We start from the raw sequence: 26,518 nt of genomic DNA on the forward strand, positions 1-26,518 counted from the left end.
CTGTGGAGGGAGGAGTGAGAAGGAGCATGTGATGGGCTGGAGTTTGACTGGAGAGGCTAGCCACAGCCCGCGCATAGTTCTGGTTGTTCTAGCCAAGAGTTGAGACATTCTCTTGCTGGTTCCTGTCGCACCCCTAGCCCAGTGAAAACATAGCCTGTGTTCTTAAAACCTGTGGCTAGAGAGAGACCGATGGCTCAGTAGTCAAGAATGCTTTCTGTTCCATCCTAGGAACAGAATTCAGATGCAAGTACCCACTTTGGGAAGCTAGCTCACAGATGTCTGTAACTCCAGCTCCAAGAGGGCCAACACTCCCTTCTGGCCTCAGTGGGTGCCACCCACACACGTAAACACACAGAGACACATACCGGCAGACACACACACAGATGCACACACGTGCACACATGCACACAGGCACATACGCAGTCTATCTTAAACCATCATCCCCCTCATAGCTCCTCTTCCTCAAAGCAGCGTTTCTGCTTAACTGTTGATGAAAAACTAGCTGGTTTCCAACAGAATGGTTTAAAGGCACGACGGTTTGTCCTCCCTCAAAATTCTGTGGGAATTCTGTGGAAGGTCCAAGAAGACTGAGTGATGCCTTTGGCACCTTGATTCTCTAACTGCCTTAGGCTTCCTCAAAGAGGGTGGATCCAAGACCAAGATTTACACCACACTGGTAGGTACGTGACATCTGATGAATGGTTTCACTTTACTTTTCATAGGCTCAGAGTGAATGAAATTGTGTGTGTGTGTGTGTGTGTGTGTGTGTGTGTGTGTGTGTGTGTGTGAGAGAGAGAGAGAGAGAGAGAGAGAGAGAGAGAGAGAGAGAGAGAGAGAGAGAGAGAGAGAGAGGTTTTTCTGTGTGGGAAAAAGATTTGTTATTAATTTTATATCACTATCAAACACATAGACTGCATCATCCTGTTGTTTAACTGAGCAGTGCTCACTGTCCTTAATGTCATGGCTTACTCACTTCAGATGCTTTTAAAATCGCTCTGAGTGTCATTTTCCTCATCCATAAAACAGGATTATGACAGTCTCCTGGCAGGCTTATGGAGACAGGACAGTCAGTAAACTATAAACCATAATGATTAATAACTTTTATCTCTCCTTGGACACAGATAATAGAGGGAGAAAAAGGTCCTGGGAACACAGGTGAATGAGAGAGAGACACACACAGAGAGACAGAGAGACACACAGAGAGAGACAGAGAGACACACAGAGAGAGACAGAGAGACACACAGAGAGAGACAGATCAGATAGACACACAGAGACAGAGAGACACACAGAGAGAGACAGAGACAGAGACAGAGAGAGACACAGAGAGAGACAGAGAGAGGTGGGGGCTGGGAACATGAGTGATGGAACAGGTGATGGAGGGAGGGAAGGAGAAGGGCCTGGGAGCACAGGTGATGGAGGGAGGGAGGGAGCCTAGGGACAGAGGGACTTTGGTCCTCTGATTTCATCACATGTACTGATATTCAGGTGAGTGAAGAGGGTGCTTCACCTTTGTCATCACAAAAACGGGAATAGTGGAGCTGGAGAGAGGGCTTCGTGTTAAGGGCTGCTGTAGCAAAGGACCTGAGCTTGGTTCCCAGCACCTATGTGGAGGCTCACAGCCATCTGCAGCTCCAGTTCCAAGGGGTCTGATGCCCCCTTCTGACCTCCAAGGCACACATACCACATGTGTGCCATGCATATATATGTATGCATTTATACATATATGTATGAAAAGACACTCATTACATCAAAACAAACAAAGAAGCCCAAGTGAACTAGTAAGTGCACCTGTTTCATTGGGTGTCATGAGATGACAAATGCTTATCGTGGAGCAATTTCTGTAGTACTGGGATTGTTTCCCTTTTAGAGCATCTCTCTCTCTCTCTCTCTCTCTCTCTCTCTCTCTCTCTCTCTCTCTCTCTCTCTCTCTCTCTGTGTCTGTGTGTTCATACCTGCCACAAGGTGTCGAGATCAGAGAACAACCTTGGGTATCAGTCTACACCTTCTACCTTCTTTGAAGCAGGGTCTCTTTGCTATTTGCTGCTGCATATGGCACACTAACTGGCCCAGGAGCCTCCAGAGAGTCTCCTGTCTCTGCCACTTATCTTGCTGAAGGAGCTCTGGGATTACAGATGTGCACAAACTGGGCAGATTTTATGTGCGTCCTGGGCTCCAGACTCAGATCTCCACGCTTGCACAGCAAGCGCTTTACACACTGATCTACCTTCCTGCCCCAGAACTTTATCCGTAAATCTTTGTACAACAAAATACCTGACAAAAACTACTTAAGGGAGGGGAATGTCTATTTTGATCACTGTTTGTGTCATAATAGGGAAGACATGATGCTGTTCATGGCGGTAGGAATGTGTGGTTGTTACTTTCACATCTTTAATCAGGAGGCAAGACTAGCATGAGAAAAAGGTTGTGATCACATCACTTACAGTCGGCCCCCAGTGGTCTATGTCTGCCAGATAGGCTCCATGACCCAGAGGTTCCATAACTTTCCTAAACAGGGCAGCCAGTGAGGTACCAGTACCAAGTGTTCAAACATGGGAGCCTTTGGGAGAACATTCACATACAAACCATAGCACAGCCCCACTGTGCTTGAAATGTCACTAGTATGCCTGAAACACCCAGTTTTATTTTTAAATTATTTTTGGAGATTTATCTATTTTTATTTTTTATGTATAGGTGTTTTGCATGCATGCATATCTATGTATCACATGTATGCTTGGTGTCCACGAAGGCCAGAAGAGGGCACTAGATCTCTTGGAACTGAAGTTAAAAATAGTCGTTAGCTGCCATGTGGGTGATGGATATTGAACCCAGTATTATTTGTAGTGTGTGTGTGTGTGTGTGTGTGTGTGTGTGTGTGTGTGTGTGTGGTATATGAGTCTATAAAGGTTTCTATGTGTGTGCACATGCAAGCAGAGGTCAGAGGTTAATGTTATGAGGCATCTCTCTTCATACCTCCACCTTATTTTTTGAGTCAAGGTCACGCATTGAAACTGGAGCTCACCAGCTGGCTAGAGACATTGCTCTCTGCCTCCCCAGCCCTGAGGTTACAAGTGTACACCACCACACTTGGCTTTTCATGGGAGTGTTGGTGATCCAGAGCTTCATGCTTATGTGGCAAGGAATTTACAGAGACTTCTTCCCAGCAACCCTGATTTAACTTGAATTGATTAAAATTTAACTTTGTTTTTGGAGTTGGGAGTTTAATCTCAAGACCTGGAGCATACGAAAGCATGTGATGTACCACTGTGCGACATTCTCAACCTTGAATTAATTAAAATCAAAATGTCTCTATGTGTTTGTGTCGACCATGTTGGATAGAAATAGGACTGAGTTGTATTGCTGCCTCAACTGAAGTTGAGTTTTAGACAGCATCAAAGATGAGGAGACAAGGCAATCTTCATCACAGTTTCCAGCCTTTACAAAGCTGGTACCCACAACTCAATGCTTGGGTGACAGTCCCAGGTTTTGCCCCCGTCCTGGCTCTTCCCTGATAAACTGAATAGGCCATAGCTGCCCTTTCCTGAGAGGTGACGAAGAGCAGGGTTTTCCTGTGGTAGGAGGTGGACCTCTTACTTTCCTGACGAGAGGTTGAGCATCCCTGCTGTACTCTCTGCTCCCCACCTTCTTAGCATGAAGAGCACCCCAATTAGCCCCCAGTTCTGCGTCCCCAGATAGGCAGAGAGAGGCTGAGGCAGAAGCTGTACCACCTGCTTGCATCGTCTCTGAGCTGGAAGCCAGGCTGGCTGATGCTCAAGGTTTAATTAGCTGAAATAACTGCACATAATCATCTTTAAAATGATAGTGGTTAAAGCCCAGACCTCAGCGCTTATTATTCAGCTGCCCTGCATGAGCATCCCAATGCCAGCTCAGCCGTGCCAACGAGGCTGCCAGCCTGTGTGCATGGCTCCCGTGTGCCTTACGGAAGCTCCTCTGCTGCCGTTCTCTCTCCATGTGATGGAAGAGGCAAGGCAGTGTTCGGGGCTCAGCTCTGCACTTCTTCTTTTCCTTTTTTTTTTTTTTTTTTTTTTTTTCGAGACAGGGTTTCTCTGTGTAGCTTTGTGTCTTTCTTGGGACTCACTTGGTAGCCCAGGCTGGCCTCGAACTCACAGAGATCCGCCTGGCTCTGCCTCCCGAGTGCTGGGATTAAAGGCGTGCGCCACCACCGCCCGGCTTCTGCACTTCTTCAAGGACACAGATCACACCCCTCAAAAGCAAAGTGCTTGGGGGTGGGGGTGGGGGTGTCTGCCAGAGGTTTTGTAACACTATCAAATACTACTAGAGAGTGGTGATCAGAGGATCTCCATGGAGATCACAGACAAGGAGACACTGGCCCTAGCTGATGAATGACCATAGTACAGCATTTTTTTTAAAATGTGGAAGCCTGTTTCTTTGTATGGAAAATGGAGGACACTCACTTTAATTAAAAAAAAAAAAAACACCTCTATTTTTCTGTTTATGGGTGTTTTGTTGTAATGCCTGGTGCTTGAGGAGCCCAGGGAGGGCATTGAAGACCCTAAACTGGAGAAAGTTGCTAGCTGTCATGTAGGCCCGGGGAATTCAATTCAGTTCTCTGCAAGGACTGCCAGTGTTCTTAACTGCTGAGCCATCTCTCTAGCCTCCATGAAAAATGGAGACGACTCATTTTTTAAGGTGTCTTGGAGTGTACTTTATTAATATAATTTAAATTATTATTATTGCCATTTGCAATTTCACAAAGTCACAAATTACTGACCATGCTCACCCTCACCTCCCTGCCACCCCAGTCCACACTCTCCACAAATCTCTCTCACATTCATATCTATTCATTTTGTTTTGTGACTCACCAAGATTAATTAGGGTCATCTGCATGACCATAGGTTTGGAGCTATCCACTTAAGCTTGTTGATTTCAGCGGAGGGTACTCAACTAAAGAAAGTGACTCCCTCCCTCCCAGAATCTATTGATACCCAATAGTTAGAATTGAAGGGTAGTGCCCCATCAGCTCCTCTCCTTTCCTTGACTGATTGTTGATAGTGATGGTCTTGAGTAGGCCCAGAGCAGGTAACTGCAGTTGATGTGGTATTTAATTATTAATTGGTGCTGGGGACTGAGTCCAGCGCTTGGTCATGCCACCACTGACTCCCACCCTCTGTCCCTGTCCTAGAGAATTTAAAGAATATTTATTTGTACAAGCGACACTTGGACCATGGGCCTCGGGCATAGCCAGTGCTCAAATATCTCTTCCTCCTTTTTTTTTGTTTTCATTTTACTCCCCCCCCCAGGTTTTTGGAAACCTTGCCAGTGCTCCTTTGAAGGAGCTGATACCCCAAAAATCGCTGTGTTCCCCAGAGTCACCAAGACTTCCTCTGAGAGATGCAGAATTTAGAAGATTCCTGGAGAATGAAGGGAAAGGCAGAGATCAGGGCCTCTCAAGGGCAGACCATGCATATTCTCCTCGAGAAATCCAAGCAAGGATGTAGCTAGAGTTTTCCTGCCTGGCCCACAGTCAGGACAAATCTTTGTCACCCGCCAGTCCCACAGCTGCTCAGACCCAACCAAGTAAACACAGAGACTTATATTGCTTACAAACTGTATGGCCGTGGCAGGCTTCTTGCTAACTGTTCTTATAGCTTAAATTAATCCATTTCCATAAATCTATACCTTGCCTCGTAGCTCGTGGCTTACCGGCATCTTCACATGCTGCTTGTCATGATGGCAGCTGGCAGTGACTCCTTCTGCCTTCCTGTTCTTTTATTTCTCCTCTCTGTTAGTCCTGCCTATACTTCCTGCCTAGCCATGGGCCAATCAGTGTTTTATTTATTGACCAGTCAGAGCAACTTGACATACAGATCATCCCTCAGCACAGCCAAGTGCAGACCATCTCAGACACCTGCACTCAGGCCCGTGGTCCTAATCATCCTCTATGTGGACCTATGCTGGGTAAAGCCACGAGGAACCTGAGAACGGGCTCCCACAGGACATACAGAACATCCCACAGCACAAGGAAGAGCCCTCCAAAGCTACTGACTAATTTGCACAGGACAGTGTACCTGTGAGACAGAATGACAAGAAACTTCTATTTTCTCCCATCAAAATTGGCGAAATATAAGCAAGACATAATTATAAGTACAGTCATTGAGTTTCACTTTATTCACTAATTTAATCTCCATTCAGTGATATGCTGCTCTTATGGGCTCATTGAATAACAAAAGAAAAAATATTTTAATACAAGCAGAGAGGCTACCAAGCAGGCTGTCACTCACTGACAAGTGCTTTATAGAGAAATGATTGTAGGAGTGGAATGAGGGAAAGAGAGGATGCTCTACTGACGGCAAGTGATGGGTGAGCTATGGGAGGTGGGCGGTTTTGACTGCTGTCTGGAGGAAATTTAGCAGCTGGAATAGGCAGAACAGGGCTCTTGGCAGAGAGAAACAGCACCACCTAGGTACAGGGACTCTGAAAATGAACAGGGCCGGAAGACCGGGTCTCCATCTACACAACACAATTTCTGTGACAGCAGGAATTAGCAGCTACTGGATGAAAAAACAAACAAACAAACAAACAAACAAACAAAAAAAACCGAATGAATGGGGACGGGAGCCATGCCTCAATGGGTAAGAGCTCTTGCTGTGGAAGCAGAGGACCTGAGATCTGCTGCCTCAGCCTCCTGAGTTCTGGATTAAAGACGTGTGCTGCCATGCCGGGCTAGAAGGGGCTTCAGGACTAAGTTACCTCCCAAAGTCTCTAAACTTTTCTCCTTCCTTCCTTCCTTCCTTCCTTCCTTCCTTCCTTCCTTCCTTCCTTCCTTCCTTCATTTCTTCCTTCCTTCCTTCCTTCCTTCCTTCCTTCCTTCCTTCCTTCCTTCCTTCCTTCCTTCCTTTCTTTCTTTCTTTCTTTCTTTCTTTCTTTCTTTCTTTCTTTCTCTCTTTCTTTTTTAAAGACAGGGTTTCACTATGTAGCCTTGGCTGGCTTGGATTGGAATTTACTAAGACTGGCCTCGAACTCACAGAGATCTGCTTGCCTCTGCCTCCCGAGTGCTGGGATTAATGACACATGTTACTATGCCCAGCAAGCCACCAACTCTTCCTTTTTTAAAAAATTGAAAATAAAGTTATTTTCATACAATGTGTTCTGATCAGTTTCCTCTCTCTCATCTCCTCCTAGATACCTGCCACCTCCCCACCCTTCCAATTTCAAACTTCTTTCTCTTTCTCTTAAGAAAACAAAGTCAACTAGAGAAGACAAACATGGATAAAACAAAATGAGCGAACTAACAAATGAAAAGAAAAGAAAGAAAAAAGGGGAAAGATGAAACAAAGAAAGAGCATGAGAAACATACACACTTAGACAGAAAGGCGTGTACACACACACACACACACACACACACACACACACACACACTAAAAATAAAGTGGGCCAAAAAAAAAAAAAAAAAAAAAAAAAAAACGCCAAGCCAGGTGGTGGTGGTTCACTCCTTTAATTCCAGTACTTTAGATGCAGAGGCTGGCAGATCTCTGAGTTCGAGGCCAGCCTGGTTTACAGAGCGAGTTTCAGGACAGCCAGGGTTACACAGAGAAATCCTTTTTTGAAAAACAGAACAAAACAAAATAATAATAACAAAACAAAATAGGAAGCCATAATGTACAAGCAAAAGACCAATAAGGTATATAAAAAAAAAAAGCCCAAACAAAGCAATATGATAATAAGAGACAAAAAGACAAAACATCTCCAAAAATACCACTGAGTTTATTTTGTGTTGGTTGTCTATGACTGGGCATAGGGCCTGCCCTTAAATGTGGTATATTTAGCCAGTGAGATTCCACTGGGGAAAACTAATTTTTCCTTCGTGAGTGGTTGGGGAGGTAACCTTGTGTCCACTTCCCCTCTCAATGTGGACACCTCATCTGGTTTGGATCTCTGCAGGCTCTATGCATGCTGTCACAGTCTCTGTGAATCCATGTGCAGTGTCGTGAAGACACTATTTCCTTGGTATCATCCATCCCCATTGGCTCTGACAATTTCCCCACCTCCTCTTTCACAGAGTTCCCTGAGCCTTTCAGGGGTTTGATGAAGATGTTCTATTCAGGACCGAATGGTCCAAGGTTTGTCATTCTCTGCATATTGTCCAGTTACGGGTCTCTGAGTTAGTTCCTATCTACCACAGGAGAAAGCTTCTCTGATGATGGATGAGCAAGACACTGATCTATGGGTATTGCATTAGGAATAATTTTATTGCTATGTTCTTTTAGCAGAACATAGTATTTGGTTTTACCCTAGGTCCCTGTCCTATCTATTCTCAGGTTCCTGGCCACCCAAGCAGTGTCAGGCATGGGCTCCAGCTGATGGAGTGGGGCTTAAATCCAATCAGAGGATGCTTGGTTCCTCCCACAATGTTTGTGCCACTAGAGCACTATCGTGTTATGCAGGCAGGTCACTACTGTAGATTGAAAGGTTTGCAAGTGGGTTGGTGTTTACCTTTCTTCTCTGATGGTGTGCTGAGTACCTTCCAGTACCATGAACGCTAGTCAGTAGGGATAAAGACCCCAGGTAGTGTAGTCAGCATTTTATTAACTAATCGATTTCTCTGTCCCTCGGTACTCTTATTTTGATGAGATGTTTTCATCTTATTTTAGAAAGAATGATTCCTAGTATCCTGTGAATGGTGGTATTGGTTATTTTTCTAAAGAGCTATTTATTTTATTTATATGTGTGCATTTGTGCCTGCATGAGGTTTTATATGTACCACATGCATGCAGGTACTCCAGAGGCCAGAAGGCATCGGATGACCTGGACTTGGAGTTACACTGGCAGTTGTAAGCCACCTGCTGTGGGTGCTGGGAACTGAACCTGGGTCTTCCAGAAGAGCAGTGAACATTTTTAACCACTGAGCAATCTCTCCAGCTTTGATATCGGCTGCTTTGACATCTTTGTCAAGTCTGACACCTAGGCCATCTCACACAAAATTTCCCTTGTCTGTTTTTCCCCTCTGGATTCTTTATCCCCTCCATAGTCTTCTGACTAATTTGTTAAGATTTAGACATTCTAGGTAATATATCACAGGAGTTCTGCAACAGTTTCTCTTTGTGATTTGTTTTTGTTGTGTTTTTATTTTCTTAGTGACTTGAAGCATTTTGTGATGTCTTTCAAGCCTTGGGCACCAACTTCAGTGGCGTTCTGTTTGTTAAAGAGTCTACCCCTGCTAGTATCACTTTAGATTTTAGTTCTGCTAACTCACCTGAGTTCCACATTGTTGCTGTGGATATCCTGGGAGAGCAGTTGCTCTGTGGCTGGAGAATTTCTCTCCAGCTCCCACCAAGCCCCGGCAGTCCGATAGCCCACTGATAATATAAACACAGAGATGCTTATATTATTTACAAACTGTATGGCCATGGCAGGCTTCTTGATAACTGCTCTTATAGCTTAAATTTATCCATTTCCATAAATCTATACCTTGCCACGTGGCTCATGGCTTACCAGCGTCTTCACATGCTGCTTATCATGGCGGCGGCTGGCAGTGACTCCCTCTGCTTTCCTGTTTTCTCTGTTCTCCTCTCTGTTAGTCCCGCCTATACTTCCTGCCTGGCCACTGGCCAATCAGTGTTTTATTTATTGACCAATCAGAGCAATTTGACATACAGACCATCCCACAGCATTGCTCTGCAGTCTAATTAAGGTATATGGTAAGGGCAAGGCTGGTTTGTTCTAACCTGGCAGTGTTCTTAGCTGTCTCTCACCTTGGTTCTGACTGGTATTCTAGAAGGCTCATTTCCTTGGCTCTGATGGACCTTCTGATTTTTTTCTTCCTGATGGGCTCCAAAATCTCTGCTGCTATTGAGAGTGACCTTGATCTTGATTTTGCCTGCTCTCTGTTTCAAATAAAACCAGTTTCTTTGCTGTGAGCTCTGGAACCCTCTCACCAACATCTCAAATTGTCCCTCAGAGCTGGGCAGAGGCAGTGGCCCAGTTTTCTTGAAGTGACACTCCTGATTCATCTGGCAGGAGTGGTTGCCTCCACTCATCCTGATTTGCCTGTCCCAGCATGAGTCTACGTCTTAGAAATGATCCAGGTGAGGACAGTCTAAGATCCCACACATGCCGTCTGCTGTGCTTGGCACACTCTGATCCGTAAGGGACCAGGTGGAGGAAGTGAGCCCTTCCTCCTGTTTTGACACATTCTAGGAGTTTGATGTTTGCAAGTTGAGAGTTTGGGGAAATAAATGAGGAAGGCGTGTCCTTCATAATGAATTACTATATCTTTTGTCTGGGAATGGGGATCCCCATTTTCTTGGCCACATCTGCCCAGATCGGAGGTGAGGAAGGAGGAAAGAGTGATCATGTCCTGATCTAAGCTCCGCAGACTTTTGTAGCAGAAGTTTCTCTGGTCCCACCTGGACCCGTGGTCCCACAGCCACTTATAAAATAATCACTCAGAGGCTTAATATTAATCACAAACTGTATGGCCTGTGGCTCAGACTTCTTGCTAGGTAGCGCGTATAACTCAACTCAACTCATCACTATTAATCTATGTATCACTGTGTGTTCCGTGGCTTTGCCTGTGTCCCATTACATACTGCTCCTTGGATGGCAGGTTGGCATCTCCCCCCACTCTCCTTTCTTCTCTCACTGTTTCTCTTGGATTTTCTCACCTGGCTCGATCCTGCCCTGCCATGGGTCAATGCAGCTTTATTTATTAGCCAATGGGAGCAACACATGCACAGCAAACAGAAAGACATCCCACAGCATTTCCCCTTTTCTGTCTAATCAAAAAGGAAGGTTTTAACTTTAACATAGTAAAATTATATATAACAAAACAGTTATCAAGCAAGAATTACAGTTACAATATCTAGTCTATTTGTATTTGGCAAAATTAAAGAAGATATCCTATCTATTCTATTTTTGTGAATCTAAAGTTTTATATCTAACTTAATTTTTATCATAACCAAGAAAATTTATAACTTTCTCGTCTTTAATTACATCGAAGACCCCAGAAGGATATAATATTATCTGAGTAAATAAGAAGTGCATGGCAAGCAACTTCCATAATTCTAGAAATGAAAGAGACTTTGGCTACCTGGATAGTCATCCAAAGTTCCCCTGTAATATTGGGGCATCCATCTTCAGCCTACAGGCCTAGAGTCTTGGGCAGACATTTTAGTGAAGCAGGAAATTTGAAGGATTGTCTCAACTATTGGCAAAATTCATCAGTCGCTTCTCCCTGCGTCCTGTAGAATGTCTGGCAGTCTCCTTTGTGAAGCAGGAAACTGAAGGACCCTCTCCTCTTGCCTTATAAAGTTCAGTGGTCACCGTCCCATGGGTCCTGCATGTCCAGTTTATATAGCATCCTGTTAAGCAGTCAAGGCAAGAGAACTTTTTTACCCAACAGCTAACTTTTGCCATAAAGGAAACAAACTCCATAATGAATTTCTTCGATGCCCATCATCTTCTTTGAAGTAATTGGTTCTGTCAAGAGCAGACATGTCTCATTGTCCAGAAAAGTTTAAGTTCTTAAAACATTTTAAATGCCTTATTCTGTAAGTCTTTGAAGTTTTTGAAGATTACCTACCTAATTGAAATATATCTATGTATATCTAGAAAACTTAACTAACTTGACTATAAGTTTGATTATTATAAATGACTAAACAATATGGTTTTTTTAAATTATACATTACAATTTTAAATGAGTTGCATAAACATAATACCTTAAATAAGAGTAAAAAATATACATATATATATATACAGTATAACAAAATTAACTTTAAATTTGTATCAATAAACCAAAATCCGTAGAAATGTAAAATATGTAAGATTAATAGTTGTTTTTTGGATTAAAGTAGATTCAATAATCTACCCTTTTGTACTATCATTTCTATAGTATACATTTCTATATCATATCCCCCTTTCTTATTTTAGAAAGAAATTGACTATGACCAATAGCAATTTGTAACCAACCTCCTAAACAAAGACAAACATCCATAATCCATTTTTGGGGAATGTGGGTGTAGTGTTCTAGGCCACTTCCTGTTGATTGGGGGCACTGGTAGTCTTATGGGGACCCTGAGAAAATTTAGGATTATGGCCAAGTCCTGACTGGAGTATTCTGTGAGGCTGGTTCATCTCAGCCAGCATCCTTGAAGCTGTTCTGGATGCAGAACTCAAAGGAAACTGCAACATAGCACTCTGAAACATTGGATCATCGGAGTCATCTGTTTTCTTTGGTGTCTGGTCCTCTCATCCTGAAAATACATAAACTTTTAAAGGTAGAACATATATCTGCATTAATACAAGTACAGACTGTGCATTGTACACAAATCAGTGAAAGATAATTTCTTGTTATGTATTTGAGCAAGCAAAATATACATCAGGTGTCTTGCAGTTCTTCCAGGTTTATGTTTTTATGTCTGTAGTCAGGATTTTAGGGGGTCTTTCTTGATCCAATCTGGTCATCTTTAATTTTTAATAAATCCATAGTCTCTCATTTTCTATGGAAACAAAAGCATAACCTCTCCTGCAAAGTGGCATACCTTTTGACTTAAGTTTTGGAGTCAAGATATTTTAAAAATATGTAGGTTGGTTTAATCCAGCAGATTTTGTAATCAAATGTTTCACAATAGTCAAAAATTAAGACAACATAATAATATACATAATCTAGACTTTTTGTACATTTCCATCATTACATGGCTCGTTTTTTTGTATATTACTTCCCTCCCTTTCTAAGGACTTTATTTTATTATTTTAAAACTGTATATTTCTTTTTTATGACTGTTGATACTTTCTCTTCACTCTCCCAAGCCTATGTATATTTTTACACATATTGTAAATCATTTAGAGCTTTTTATATCTGAATCAGTCCTATTGTGTATCTGTAATCATTTTCTGATCAGGAGAGATTTTTAAACTGCTAAGCTGAGTGGCTAGGACAACAGCAGCAGCCTTGGCTGCTGGCTCTGCTCCTCTCAGCTTTTTAACATGGCAGAGGTGTGTTACTGCCAGCTCTGGGAGCCATGCTTACCTCCAACTCTGGGAAGCAGTGGGTCTAAGCCTCTGGCAAGCAGCGGGTAGCCCGGAAACTTTTTTTTTTTTTTTGGTCTGTACTAGCAAAAGCTAAATCTGCCATGCATTGCGCTGCATGGCTCAGAGATGCCTCTGTGTACCTCAGTGGGAATCCACCGTGTTGTGCTCAAGCTCAAATGCTGCAGCGTCTGTCCCATGGTCCGCATAAGAGATGCAAACTGGGAAGCTGCCCTTGGCTCTGTTGCTGTGCGTTTTAGGTCCATGTAGATCAATGACTGATGGTTGGGCACCACTTGCAGGCGGAAGTTTCTCTGGTCCCACCCGGACCCGTGGTCCTGAAGCTGCTTATAAAATACTCACTCAGAGGTGCTGGGAACTGTAGAAATATGAAGTAGGAATTCAGCTGACTATGGCAAAAGTTAACACCTGGAAGAAGCCAAGGGCCTTCCAGAGTTAAAGCCAAGGCTCCAGAAGTCTTGGTGGTATTGGCTCTTGAGTATTAAGCTGTTTTCCTGCAATGAATTTCTTGAGTGCTACTGTAGCGTCTCCATTTCTAGAACAATGTGTTGATCATTCATTGGGCACAATTTCCTCTATGCTATTAGAATATTTGGACAACCTTCCCCAACTGTACTAAATCAGCAACATAGCCAGACCCCCAATTTCAAGCCTCTCTGTAATTATCATCATTAGCAACATCTGGCCAGAACCATCTCTAGATGCAAGTATCTTATCTGAGAAACTTCCCAGACTTTTTAAGAACAGACTGCCTGTCAGAGAAGGTAAAGATTTACACTGACAATTGCCCAGGCTAGGCGGATGTGCTAATTAAGCTTAACTTTTTCCTTTTTCAAATCTTATCTCTAGTTCCAGATCTTCCTATAACAATTACCAGGTTTATCTAGCTATGACGAAGGTTGCCCAGCCACCCAGTGCACTCCCCGCCTGCCAGAAAACAGTGGCAGCTGAGATAGCTTGAACCCATAAGGAGCCAAAGGAAAATAAGGCAGTTTTATTTTCACTCATCACTGATAAACTCCTAACACTTGACCTAACTACTTTGAAGAATATAGTTTGAGCACATAAATTCCCTTTCTCAGATCTATTAACTGAATTTAGCCCTCAGTTAATTCATTCCCCGTTACCCGCTTTTGGGTTGCAGATGATGGCTGGCAATTACTGCTCTTTTGTGGGGATCTTATTGCCCCTCTTTTTGACCCTAAGGGAATTCAAGCCCGGTGACCCTGCCTTAGCCAGAGCATTGCTATAGCATGGGTATATAACTGTAAACCTCAGAGACTTGAGGAGAACTAGATTGGAGGACTAGAAGAGAGAACTAGAAGAATGAGATGGAAGATGAGGAAGAGCCCAGTGGGGGAAGATCAAGATGAGGAAGAACAAGATGAGGAAGAACAAGATGAGGAAGAACAAGATGAGGAAGAACAAGATGAGAGAGAACAAGATGAGAGAGGAGATGGGAGAGGAGCTAAGATGGGAAAGAACAGAAGGATGAGAACCTAGATGGGGCAGAACTAGATGAAGGAATTAAGATAGCAATTAGAGGGAACAACAGAAAAATGTAGAGAGAAATCAGGCAAGAAAGGAGCTAAGTAAGGGAGCAGAATAGAAGCTGTGTAGAGAGAACTGACTCAAAAGAATAAAGTGAATGGACTAAAGAGTTTTGTGTATGTAGATTCATTTGCTGTTGTTAAGATTAGATTATCAGCTGGTTGTAGATTCTCCCATGGACCTTAGGAGAAGGCTATCAAGGGGCTGGACCCCAATAGTCTTTGTTACAGAGGCTTAATATTAATTACAAACTGTATGGCCTATGGCTCAGGCTTCTTGCTAGCTAGCTCGTATAACTTAACTCAACCCATTTCTATTAATCCATGTATTGCCATAGATTCTGTGGCTTTACCTGTGTCCCACTACACGTTGCTCCTTGGATGGCTGGTTGGCATCTCCTATACTCCTTTCTTCTCTCATTATCTCTCTTGGATTTTCCACCCTAGCTCAACCCTGCCCTGCCATAGGCCAATGCAGCTTTATTTACTAGCCAATTGGAGCAACACATATTCACAACATACAAAATGACATCCTACAGCAGCCTTTGGCTGGTAGAACAGCAGTTTGGGGCTTTGAAATAATGTTGCCGGTGTTCTATGACTTCAGGACAATTTTTAGAAACCTCACCTGGTTGGGTTTAGGACCTTCATTGGTTATGACTTTTCCTGGGGAAAGTCCTCAGGCTGCCATCTCAGAAGACACCTCCCCAACCTTATAAACAATCCCATTTAAACCATCTTCCTAACTGCTGTAGGGGGTGTTTAATTTCCTTCTTGTTTTAACTGTCATGGCTCTAATGAAAACAATGTTTCTTCCTTTCTTTCTTCTAACCATTGCAAAAAGGTTTCTTAGGCCCACCAATCCTGAAACATCCCTTTATATCCAAAGTCTCTGGACTTCCATGCCTCACTGTCCAGCTGGTATTTCTCTCTCATTTATTTGCTCTGTCAGGAAATCTGGAAACAACTGACTATTTCATTCCTTTCTTAGCTGTCATTATCTTTTTTAGGATTCTTTGTTCCCCATCTGGATTGGCTCATGTTTGCTATTATCTGAAGCTCATTTTCATCTCCGAGTCATTACAGGAGGGGAGCCCCCAAGGTTCTGGCATGGCTTCTGTTTTAATTACTGATTATTGAGAAGCAAATCTCTCCTCGACATGAACTGAGAACAACAGGTGTTCACCGGTCTTATGGTTCCTCTGGGTTAGGAATCTGACTGTGGTACATCTGGGTACTTCTGGCTTACAACTGCCTAGAGCTGCAACCATGTTAGCTGGGGCTGCAGTCATCTGAAAGCTTCACTGGGGTTGTGGAGTCTGATCAGCAGGATTTACTTCTTGCAGGGTGTTTGACTAAGGTCTTCAGTCCCATACCAGCTGTTGGCTGGAGGAGGCTTACTTCAGATCCTTGTCACATGTGTTCATCTACAGGGCAGTTCACACTGTGGTGGTTGACTTTCCACAGAGAACGTGATTGAGAGAATGGACATCCAAGATGTAGGCTAGTCTTTTTGTCACCTGAGTGACTTTCCATTATTTTTTCCACTCATTAGGTTCAAGCCACATTCAAGAGGACAAAGACATACCCACCAGGAGGCAGGGATCATTGTGCCAACTCTCGATGCTACCCTTTCCTAGACTCCCTTTTCCTAGACCTCTTTCTCATATGCATTCAGGCTTTAACTACCAGCCATATGTGAGAGGGACTTGATTCATGTGACACACACACACACACACACGCACACGCACACGCACACGCACACGCACACTCACACACACTCACACACATACACTCACACACACGCACACGTACACTCACACACATACACTCACACACGCACACGTACACTCACACACACTCACACACACACGTACGCACACATGCACACACACACGCACACATGCACACACGCACACACACTCACACACACACGTACGCACACACATGCGCACACACACACGCACACGCACACACACGTACGCACACACGCACACATGCACACGCGCGCACACACACTCACACACACGTACGCGCGCGCGCATGCGCGCGCGCACACACACACACACACACACACACGCACACACTCAGATGCCCTCTTTGCTTTTCAAACTCATCCAGCTGATCAACTATCATTTCTCTTGGGTGTCTTTCTTTTATTTTTCTTTTTTATTAATTTAATTTACATCCCAACCTAAGCCACCCCTCCTTCCTCTCCTCCTACTCCCTTCCCCATTCTACCTCCCCTCAAATCTACCCCTTCTCCGTATTTGCTCAGAAAGGGCAGGCCTCCCATGGGCATCAGCAAAGCATGGCATATCAAGCTGCCATAAGACCAAGCACCCCCCCCCCCACGTATTCAGGCTGGGCAAGGCAATCAATCCAGCATGAGGGATAGGTTCCCAAGAGCCAGGCACAGCACCAGGACAGCCCTGCTCCTATCGCCAGGAGTCCCACAAATGACCAAGCTACACAACTGTCTCATATATGCAGAGGGCTTAGGTGGGTCCATGCAGGCTCCCTGGCTGTTGGTTCAGGCTCTGTGAGTTCCCATGAGCCAGGCTAGCCATTTCTGTGGGTTTTCCTCCATGTTCCTAACCCCGTTGGCTCCTACAATCTCTCCTCATCAGGACTCCCTGAGCTTGACCCAATGTTTGGCCCTGGGTCTCTGAACCTGCCTCCATCAGTCACTGGATAAAGACTCTCTGGTGACAATGGGGATAGTCACTAATCCAATGACTGCCAGTTCAGGTTATACATCCACTGCTGCTAGGAGTCTTAGCTGGGGCCATCCTTGTAGACTCGTGGGTGTTTCCCTTTCATCAGGTAGAAGCATGATGAAACCAGGCTGGCCTCAAACTCAGAGATCGACCTGCCTCTGCCTCCTGAGTTCTTGGACTAAAGGCGTGTGCACCACCACTGCCTGGCAGCAGCTGAGGTTTCTTAATAAGAGTGGCTATCAAAGAGAATGAAGGAAAGAGGGAGAGCTAACAGAAAATTCATCTGTTGACTTGAGTACAAACTCTGTTTTTCTCAGTTTGTAGGTAAGGATGGACACCAATCTGAGTCTGGTGGTATCTACAGAAGCATAGGGTGGAAAGCAGGAGGATGCATGGCAGGGGCCAGGCAGGAGGGACTGTCAAACTTGCCTGCTGCAGGCTTATCAGAGCCCTTGCAGAGCTGGTACTGGAGAAAAGAGAGTCCCGGAGAACAGGAGCAAAGTGTGGGAAGTCTGTGTGGTTGTCAGAGGGAGGAGGACACAGCACAAGTGTTTGCTTGCCAGTCCCATGCCCTGTTTCCAAGTGTGATACCCTCTTCATCTGGGCCCAGAGAACAGGGAATCTTAGTGCTATCCTGTTATCCCTCTTTTCTGTATATCCACATCTAATTCCAGGTCTCAATCTGCTCATGTCTCTCCACTCTGAACAGTGTGCTCTTAATCCAGGCTGCTGTCATCTCTGGTGGGATCGGTATCTCCTAATTGAGTTCCTGTTTCCCCTCTTATCCAACACACAGCTAGTGTGGCTTCTCTGTTCACAGCATCTGGATCATGTCACCACCACACAGGGCTAACCCAAACCACTCATCGGAGGGAAAAGACAGACTTATCAAGGCAGCTCTGTTGATCTGACCCCCGCTCTTCCTTGCCTTTCAAAACAGCGCCTGTCGTTCTCTGTTGTAGCCTTACTTGGCTTCTTTCAGCCTCTTCTCCAATTTGCCCCAGGACCTTTGTATGTACTTTCCAGTGCGTCTGTAATTATCATCCTTTTTCCTTGCCTGTCTCCTCCAACTACCGGTACAGCCTCGTCTTCCCAGGGAAGAGAACTCTTTTCCTAAATTTCCCGACAACATAAAACTCCTACCCTGGGGGTCCCAGACTAAGCACGTGCTTCACACTTTGATAGGGTACAGTCACTTCTAATGTTCCATAATAAACTATTTGATTATTTAAGTATACTTTTATTTTACAATTTTAATATTAAAAATGATATTGTAGTTCATTTCTCTTTCTTTTATTTTTTGCAAGACAGGATTTCCTGGCTGTCCTGGAATTTGCTCTGTAGGCCAAGCTGGCCTCAAACTCAGAGATCCGCTTGCCTCTGCCTCCTAAGTGCCAGTGCTGGGACTAATAGGGTACACCACATACTTGGCCTCACAATTTTGTTGTATTTCAGTTGACAGCTGGCTATACATGTTTATGGGTACAGTGTGATCTTTTAGTACATGAATGGAATGCATAATGACCACATATGTCCATATCATGATAGCTGGACTGCCTGTCACCTCACATATTTATTATCTCTTGTATTTGGAATAGTCAAAATCTTCTGTTAGATGTTTTGAACTATATAATTAATTGTTAGCCATATGTCTTAGTTAGGGCTTCTATTGCTGTGAAGAGACACCATGACCATGGCAACTCTTATAAGAGAAAACATTTAATTGGGTGGCTTACAGTTTCAGAGGTTTAGTTCATTATCTTCATGGTGAGAAGCATGGCAGTGTGCAGGCAGACATGGTGCTGAAGAAGGAGCTGAGGGTTCCACATCCAGATCAGCAGGCAGCAGGAAGTGAATTGCTACAAGGCCTGACTTGAGCTTTTGAGACCTGAAAATCCACCCCCTAGAGACACACTTTGTGCAACAAAGCCATGCCTACTCCAGCAAGGCCACACCTCCTAATAGTGCCACTCCCTATGGGCCAAGCATTCAAACACAGGAGTTTATGGGGGCCATTTCTATTCAAACCACACCCTATAGTTAGCCTGTTGCTCATCACGGTGAGTGTTATATCACCCTGATCCCTCTCCATCTTGTCTGATCTCAAAAATGAAGCAGAGTTGGGCCTGGTTGGGACTTGAGAGGGAGAAGTTACTCCATTCTGTGCACCCGCATTCCCATCTTCGTTATCATTTCTTCCTTTTTCAGACTGGTAACCACTGCTCCATCCCCTTCTTCTGTGGCATCATGTTTTTAGTTCTCACATGTAGGTGAGAACATGTGATTCTTACCAGATGTTTTCTCCTTAGCCAGTGTCCTCCAGGTTCATCCACATGGCCTAAATGATAGGGTTCCATTTTATGATTTTTTAATGTTTTTTGAGACAAGGTCTTCTATATCTCGGGCTGGCCTTGGACTTGCTATGTAACTGAGGGTGGCCTTGGGTTTCTGATCTTCTAGTCCAGCATTCTGAGATTACAGCATGTGCTGCTATGGCCAGTTTAAGTGGTAATGGGGATTGAACCCATGTCTCTGCAAATGCTAGACAAACACTCTCTCATCTGATCTACATTCCCAGCCCTCAGAGTTTCATAATATCCTATTTGTATGACATACGCTTTTCCTTTATCAACTCTTTTTCCTTTGCCCGTGTGTATGTGTGTGTGTGTGTGTGTGTGTGTGTGTGTGTGTGTGTGTGTGTGTGCATGTGTGTGTGTATGCATGTGTGTGCATGTATGTGTGTGCATGTGTGTGTATGCATGTGTGTATGCATGTGCGTGTGCGTGTGCGTGCACATGCATGCATTGTGTGTGTCACACTGCCTGTGGCGGTCCGACAACCCCGGCTGTCAGTCCTTGACCTCCACTTCCTCTGAACTTGGAAATCATGCTTGCTGCTGTGTCAGCCAAGCTTGCTTGCTCACCAGATTCCAGTTGTCTGGCTCTACATAGGCCCCTGGGCTTCAAACTCAGGTCCCCAGGCTTACGTGGTAAGTGCATCCCCACTGAGCCGCATCCTCATCTTCCAACAGACATTTAGGTGGTGCCCAGATCTCGACTATTACAAAAAGCCCTGTAGTAAACATGGGAGTACAGATGCCTCTTCAACACAACACTGATTTCCTTTCCTTTGGATACACCCAAGGATGGACACACCGGGTCAGATAACAGTCCTGTTCTTTGTTTTGCAAAGCCCTTCCATATTGTTTTCCATAGTGGCTGTAACCATTTATATTCCTGCCAACAGCATGCAATTGTTGCCCGTTCTCTCCATCCTTGGCAACATTGAGTTTTTTTTAAAGCTATAAAATTTATTCAAAGAAGTCATTAAAGGAGAAATAGGACCTTTTGAAAGGTTTCTTTATACTCTTTTTTGGAAGTACTGGGGATTGAACTGAGGGTCTTACACAGGCCAGCACACTTACCATTTTCTGTGTTCTTTCATCCTAGAGAGGTCGCAGAGACTCTTTCCAGCACTAAAAGTCTCAAAGTCAGACTTGCAGAACTCTGACTGGAGCTAGAACTGTGTTAGTATTCGAAACACGCTTTTCTCATATCACCCATTCTCTTTCTCACAAGGCTGGAGGTCTCATGAAGGCAGAGGCCGAGGTGGCATTTTGACAACACCGGACTAAACCTGGAGCCCTTCAGAAAGGAGAAATAGGTGACAGTGTGAAGTGAGTGGCAGGGGCCTGGAACTCTAGCTCTTTTTGATAGCTGATTATCTCTGTCTGCCTCTCTGTGCTGAAGTCCAATGTCTTCAGAGTGGCCAGAGCCGAAGACACAGGACACTACACTCTCAATCTCCCCCCCATCCTTCCGCCCCTGCAAATTTCTATATAACGTTTATTTTTCCCAAAGTAAAGACTGGAATATCTTCTCAGGATTATGAATAAACACGATCACCCTGCATATATTGCTTGGGCCAACTTGACGTGTACACACTTTTTAAATGCTGAAATTAGTAGGCACAGCACAAGGGACTCCAGTGCATAGTTCATGAAGATACACAAGGCCAGGTAAAGGACTTAGGGAAGGAACCGAGGCAAAGTGCACGGGAGAGGTTTTGTAAAAAGTGCATTTAAAATTTACTTAATTTTTTTTCTAAGCTCAGAGGCAGACTGCTAGTTCTAGAAGCAACCACAAGGTGGTGCTGTGTGCTCAGCAATGACAGTCTCCCCGCCAGGGACTTCACTGCCCCCCATTATTAAAGCAATGTCTCAGTCTCGTCCTAGCCCATAATTTTCCTTAGTCAAACAGTTTTATTTCCCCTTTCTTGTGTCACCTTAGCAGAGTGACATGCTTGAGGAAGAGTCACGGATAATGCCGAGGATGATGATTCAACGCCTCCTGTTTTTATGCCTGCACCACTCAAGGAGAAAATAGTAATACAAGATCATTCCTTTCTCTCTGTCAGAGTCATAACATAATACTGTGTCATGCCAGCGCAGTGTGACAACATTTCAAGAAAAAATATGTACCTTAAAACCCTGAACAAAGTGGAGGGGTGTGAGCTTGGTTTTGGGGGGTCACTGGGGACCTGTGCTGGGTTCTGAGACCTGTTCACCCTCAAAAACATCAGCGGATTTGTTTGTGGGCAAATATCCTTCTTTCAGGGTTCACCAGGTTCAAAAGCCACAAGATTCTGGGGTTAGCAGTTCTAGAGGCCTGCAGTCCTTCAAGAAGTCAGTCTTAGCTGGGGCTTCTGGCCTTATCCTGATAGGTCTGAACCCCTGAGGCAGGTTTAGTAGCCAGTGCAGCAGCATGGAGGTGGGGAAAGGACAGGTTGAGTATCAGGACACGGCCACCAGAGGTCAGCATCACCAAGCAGTCAGAGGTCTGAAGAACCCTTTGGAGTCCAGGCGGTCTGTAAGGTGGTCTAGCAGAGTCCTCTGTGTCCTGGGCTTTACTCTATAGGACCAACCACATCAGCCCTGAGCAGTTAGTCTGGATACAATGTAGCATCATTTTTGTGTCTTTCTTGGCAAGATACATTGTTATTGGGTACCTGTGATCTTCAACATGTCTGGAAACTGATAAGCAACTCACAAGCAGGGCCTTTGGAAATGCAGGGGCCATTTACACAAAGTGATGGGTCAGCCTGATAGTTGCTAATAATAAAGCTGAGAGCAGAGCTGGGTAGTGCATGCTTGTAATCCCATCACTCTGGAGGTTGAGACAAGAGGATTGCTTTAGAGTCAAGGCTAGCCTGGGCTATATAAGGAGATTATCACAAACAAACAAACACAAACAAACAAGCAAAAAAAAAAAAAAGCGACAACAACAGAATAGCCATGGGTAAACAGAATAAAACCTTTTTTGTTTTTATTTTTATTTTTTATTTTTTTTGAGATAGGATCTCAGGTAGCCCAGGCTGGGTTTGAACTCTTAATTTTTCTGCCTCCAACTCCCAAGTGCTGGGATTGTAGGCATGGGTCACCATGCCTGGCCAAGGGTGAAATTTGTACAGCAAGAGACTAGGATGGAAGTATCACTAGGAGAGAACAGCAAGTAAAAACATTATGGTGGTTGCTTAAGACTATGAACTGTACAGTATGGTGGTTATGACTGCAGACCTTGGGACCAGCAGCCCCCCAGTTTGAATCCCAATTCTAGTACTTAGTCTTGGAGGGACTTAGGCAAGTTTCTTACTCTCAGTCTCCCAGTCTCTGAAATTATAACTTGGGAAGATCATCATTTCAGTGACCATCGTGACTCTTCCTAACCGCAGGGTCGCTGAGAGGATTAAGCAAAATCACCGTAACAGGACGTGTTTACTGCGTACTCACTTCATGCTCGCTCTCGTTTTTTAGTATCTCATCATTCTGACAACCAGTGTGTTCCATTTTGCAGTCATTTAAATGGAGGCTCAGCTACATCAGCGCACCCCGAAGGTGAAACCAGATATTTTCGTCTCCAGGTTTGCTGCTTTCATCCCCAGCCTGTTGTCACGGAACACACACTCAGCAGTGGACTGGTGGGGTGGCCCAGGAGGTGAAGTGCTCGCTGCATCAACAGGAGGACTTGGGTCCCGATCGCCAGCACCCGTGGAGAAGCCAGGCTTGAGGGCGCATGCCTGGAACTCCCGTGCTGGCTGGCGCCGGGGTATGTAGATCCATCTTGCAAGCCAGACGGTTTAGCCAGAACAACAAGCTTCAGGTTCAGCAGGAGACCCTGTCTCAACAAATAAGCTGAATCATCTCACTTAATATTACACTTTTCATATCCACTCATTTTCCTACAAATTGCATTTTCTTTACAGCCGAGTAAGATTCCATTGCATGTCTGCACCACATTTTGCCGATCCAGTCTTCTGTGGATGGACATCTAGGCTGACTCCATTTCCAGCTGTATTAAATAGGCAATAAAAACCGTGGATGAACAAGTGTCTCTGTGGTGGGATATGGATAGGGTACGTGCCCAGAGTGGAATATCGGCGTTTTGAGGAACATCTACATTAATACCCACAATGGCTACCCTAGTTTATATTCCCACCAGCGAATAGTGTTCTTTCTCTACAGCCTCTTCAACACTTACTGTTAGATTTCTGGATGATAGTTATTATGCCTACGGTGAAGTGGTACATTAAAGGAGTTTTAATTTGCATTTCCCCGAGGACTAGGGCTGTTGAACACTTTTCAAAATACTTATTGGCTGTGTTTCTTCTTTGGAGAACTGCCTGTTCATTTCACCAGCCTATTTGTTGATTGGCAGTTTTGATTATTTTGGTATTTCACTTTTGTACTTCTTTGTAAATTCTAGATATTAGCCCTCTGTCTGAAGTATAGTTGGCAAATATTTTCTCTCATTCTGTAGGCTATCTTAAAAATGCATGGTGATGTCTCATATATCTTGTGCTAATTAAAAAAATAAAAATGACAAGAAGTAAGTTGGAGAAGCAGTCAAGGAAGACATCACAATACCGTCTTCTGGCCTCCACATGCCCCTGCACAGGTGTGTAATAGAACACCCCCCCCCACACCATTAATTGTTACAACCATTACTATCTATTATTGTAATGGGGTTATCCCTAGCCTGATCATCATGTCTATATTATGTAATCACAAACTGTATTGGCCTTGCAAAGTTTTAAATTTTTATTTTATGTGTATGTATGTGTGCCTTAATATATGATGTGTATTATTACAGGGATGTAGGTGTCTATGGTGGCCAGAAGAGGCATTGAGTCTTCTGGAGTTGGAATTACAGTTGTTTCTGAATGACTATGTGGGCACCGGGAACCAACACTGGATCCTATGCAAGAGCGGCAAGTGCTTTGGACCACTGAGCCCTCTCCAGCCCAGCTAGCTATCCGTTTGTAATTCTGCTGTGAGCTCATGTGAGTTTGTTTTCATCCAGTCTTTTCATCCCTTATCCCACAGGTGGAGGGAAGCCGACTCCGTCTCTGAGACCCTTCTGCTGTCTCCTTCTTCAGTGAAGCACTAGCCGTTCACCTCTGTGTGCACAAGCAGGGTGCTGTGTGCGAAAAATACTTGCTGGAAGTGTGGTTCTCAGGCAGCCAAAGCCAAAGCCAAGATCTTTATTTAAAAAAAAATATTGCCAGGCGGGCAATGGTGCATGCCTTTAATCCCAGCACTCAGGAGGCAGAGCCAGGAGGATCTCTGTGAGTTCGAGGCCAGCTTGGTCTACAGAGCGAGATCCAGGACAGGAACCAAAACAACATGGAGAAGCCCTGTCTTGAAAACAAAACAACAAAAACAACAACAACAAAAATTATGTGTATGTGTCTGCATGTGGGTATGTGCATGTGAGAGCAGATGCCCATGGAGGCAGGAGGTTTCAAATTCTCATGGAGCTGGAATTACAGGATGTTGTGAGCCATCCTACATGGGTGCTGGGAACTGAACTGATCTCCTCTGCAAGAGAAGTGAGTACTCTTGGCTACTGAACCATCTTTCCAATCCCCTGAGGTCAAAGTCTTTCCACTACTCAGAAGCCACATGATCCTAAACCAGTGAATTAACCCTCCCTCTGTGCCTCAGTTTACCAACCTGTAAAGGACATGTAACTTTATAGTATTTAATACTTATTTATTTTTATTGTATTTTATGTATGCATGTGTTTTGCCTGCATATATATGTGTGCACTGTGGGTATGCAGTGCTCATGGAGCCAGAGAAGGGAATCAGGTACCTTGGGACTGGAGTTATAGATACTTGTGAGCTACCATGTGGATTCTGGGAATTGAACCCAGTTCTCTGGAAGATCAGCTGGTGCTCTTATCAACCTAGCCACCTCTCTAGCTCCACTTAGCAGTATTTAAAAGGCAGATTTGGATGGGAGCTAGTTTAGTTGGTAATGTGCTTGCTGTGTAAGCATGGGGACCTGCGTTTGATCTGAGAGTACATGTGGAATGTTCCAGTCATGGTGGTGTACTAGTACTGGGGACCTGGAGACAGGTGGAGCTTTGAGGCTCCTTAGTCAGCCAGCTTAGCTGGGTAAGTGAGGTCCAGGTCAGTGACAGATACAGTTAAGAGAAAAAAAAAAAGCAACAACAAGGTGAATGACATCTTGAGCAACAACCCTCAAGGCCGACCTCTGGCCTCCGTGTACTCACGTACATGCACATACATGAACTTGAACCCACATATGCAGCTACATGCATACACACATACGCACACATATACACACCCACACACTCACACATAACACAAAACCAAGTTAGACTGAAAAAAAAAAGTGACTCATTATGGCGGTTTCTCAGAAAATTGGGAATCAATCTACCTCAAGACCCAGTGATACCACGCTTGGGCATACACCCGAAGGATGCTCAATCATACCATAAGGACACATGCTCAACTATGTTCATGGCAGCTAGAACCTGGAAACAACCTAAATGCCCCTCAACTGAAGAATGGATAAATAAAATATGCTACATTTACACAATGGGGTGTTACTCAGTGGTAAAAAGTCAATGCCATCATGAAATTTGCAGGCAAATAGGTGGAACTAGAAAAAAAAAAACCATCCCAAGTGAGATACCCCAGACCTAGAAAGACAAACACGGTATGTACTCACTCATATGTGGATATTAGATGTAAAGCAAAGGATAACCAGGTTACAATCCACAGCCCCAGAGAAGCTAAGTAACAAGGAGGACCCTAAGAGGGACATGCATTGATTGCCCTAGAAGGGGAAATTGATTAGATCTCCTGAGTAAACTGGGTGCTGGGGTGGGGGGAGGTAGAGGGAACGGGATGGGG

At 44.3% G+C, this 26,518-nt stretch overlaps 1 long non-coding RNA gene across 1 annotated transcript; it reads left to right on the top strand.

Annotated features, from left to right (window-relative positions):
* The first annotated feature begins 348 nt into the window (after positions 1-348).
* Positions 349-24,893, top strand: LOC119087861. Its single transcript, XR_005091356.1, has 3 exons — positions 349-680; positions 23,216-24,249; positions 24,445-24,893. It is a non-coding gene; the product is annotated as an uncharacterized LOC119087861 (long non-coding RNA).
* The last annotated feature ends 1,625 nt before the right edge of the window (positions 24,894-26,518 follow it).

This window comes from Peromyscus leucopus, chromosome 4 (assembly GCF_004664715.2).
Source record: "Peromyscus leucopus breed LL Stock chromosome 4, UCI_PerLeu_2.1, whole genome shotgun sequence".
NCBI lineage: Eukaryota > Metazoa > Chordata > Mammalia > Rodentia > Cricetidae > Peromyscus > Peromyscus leucopus.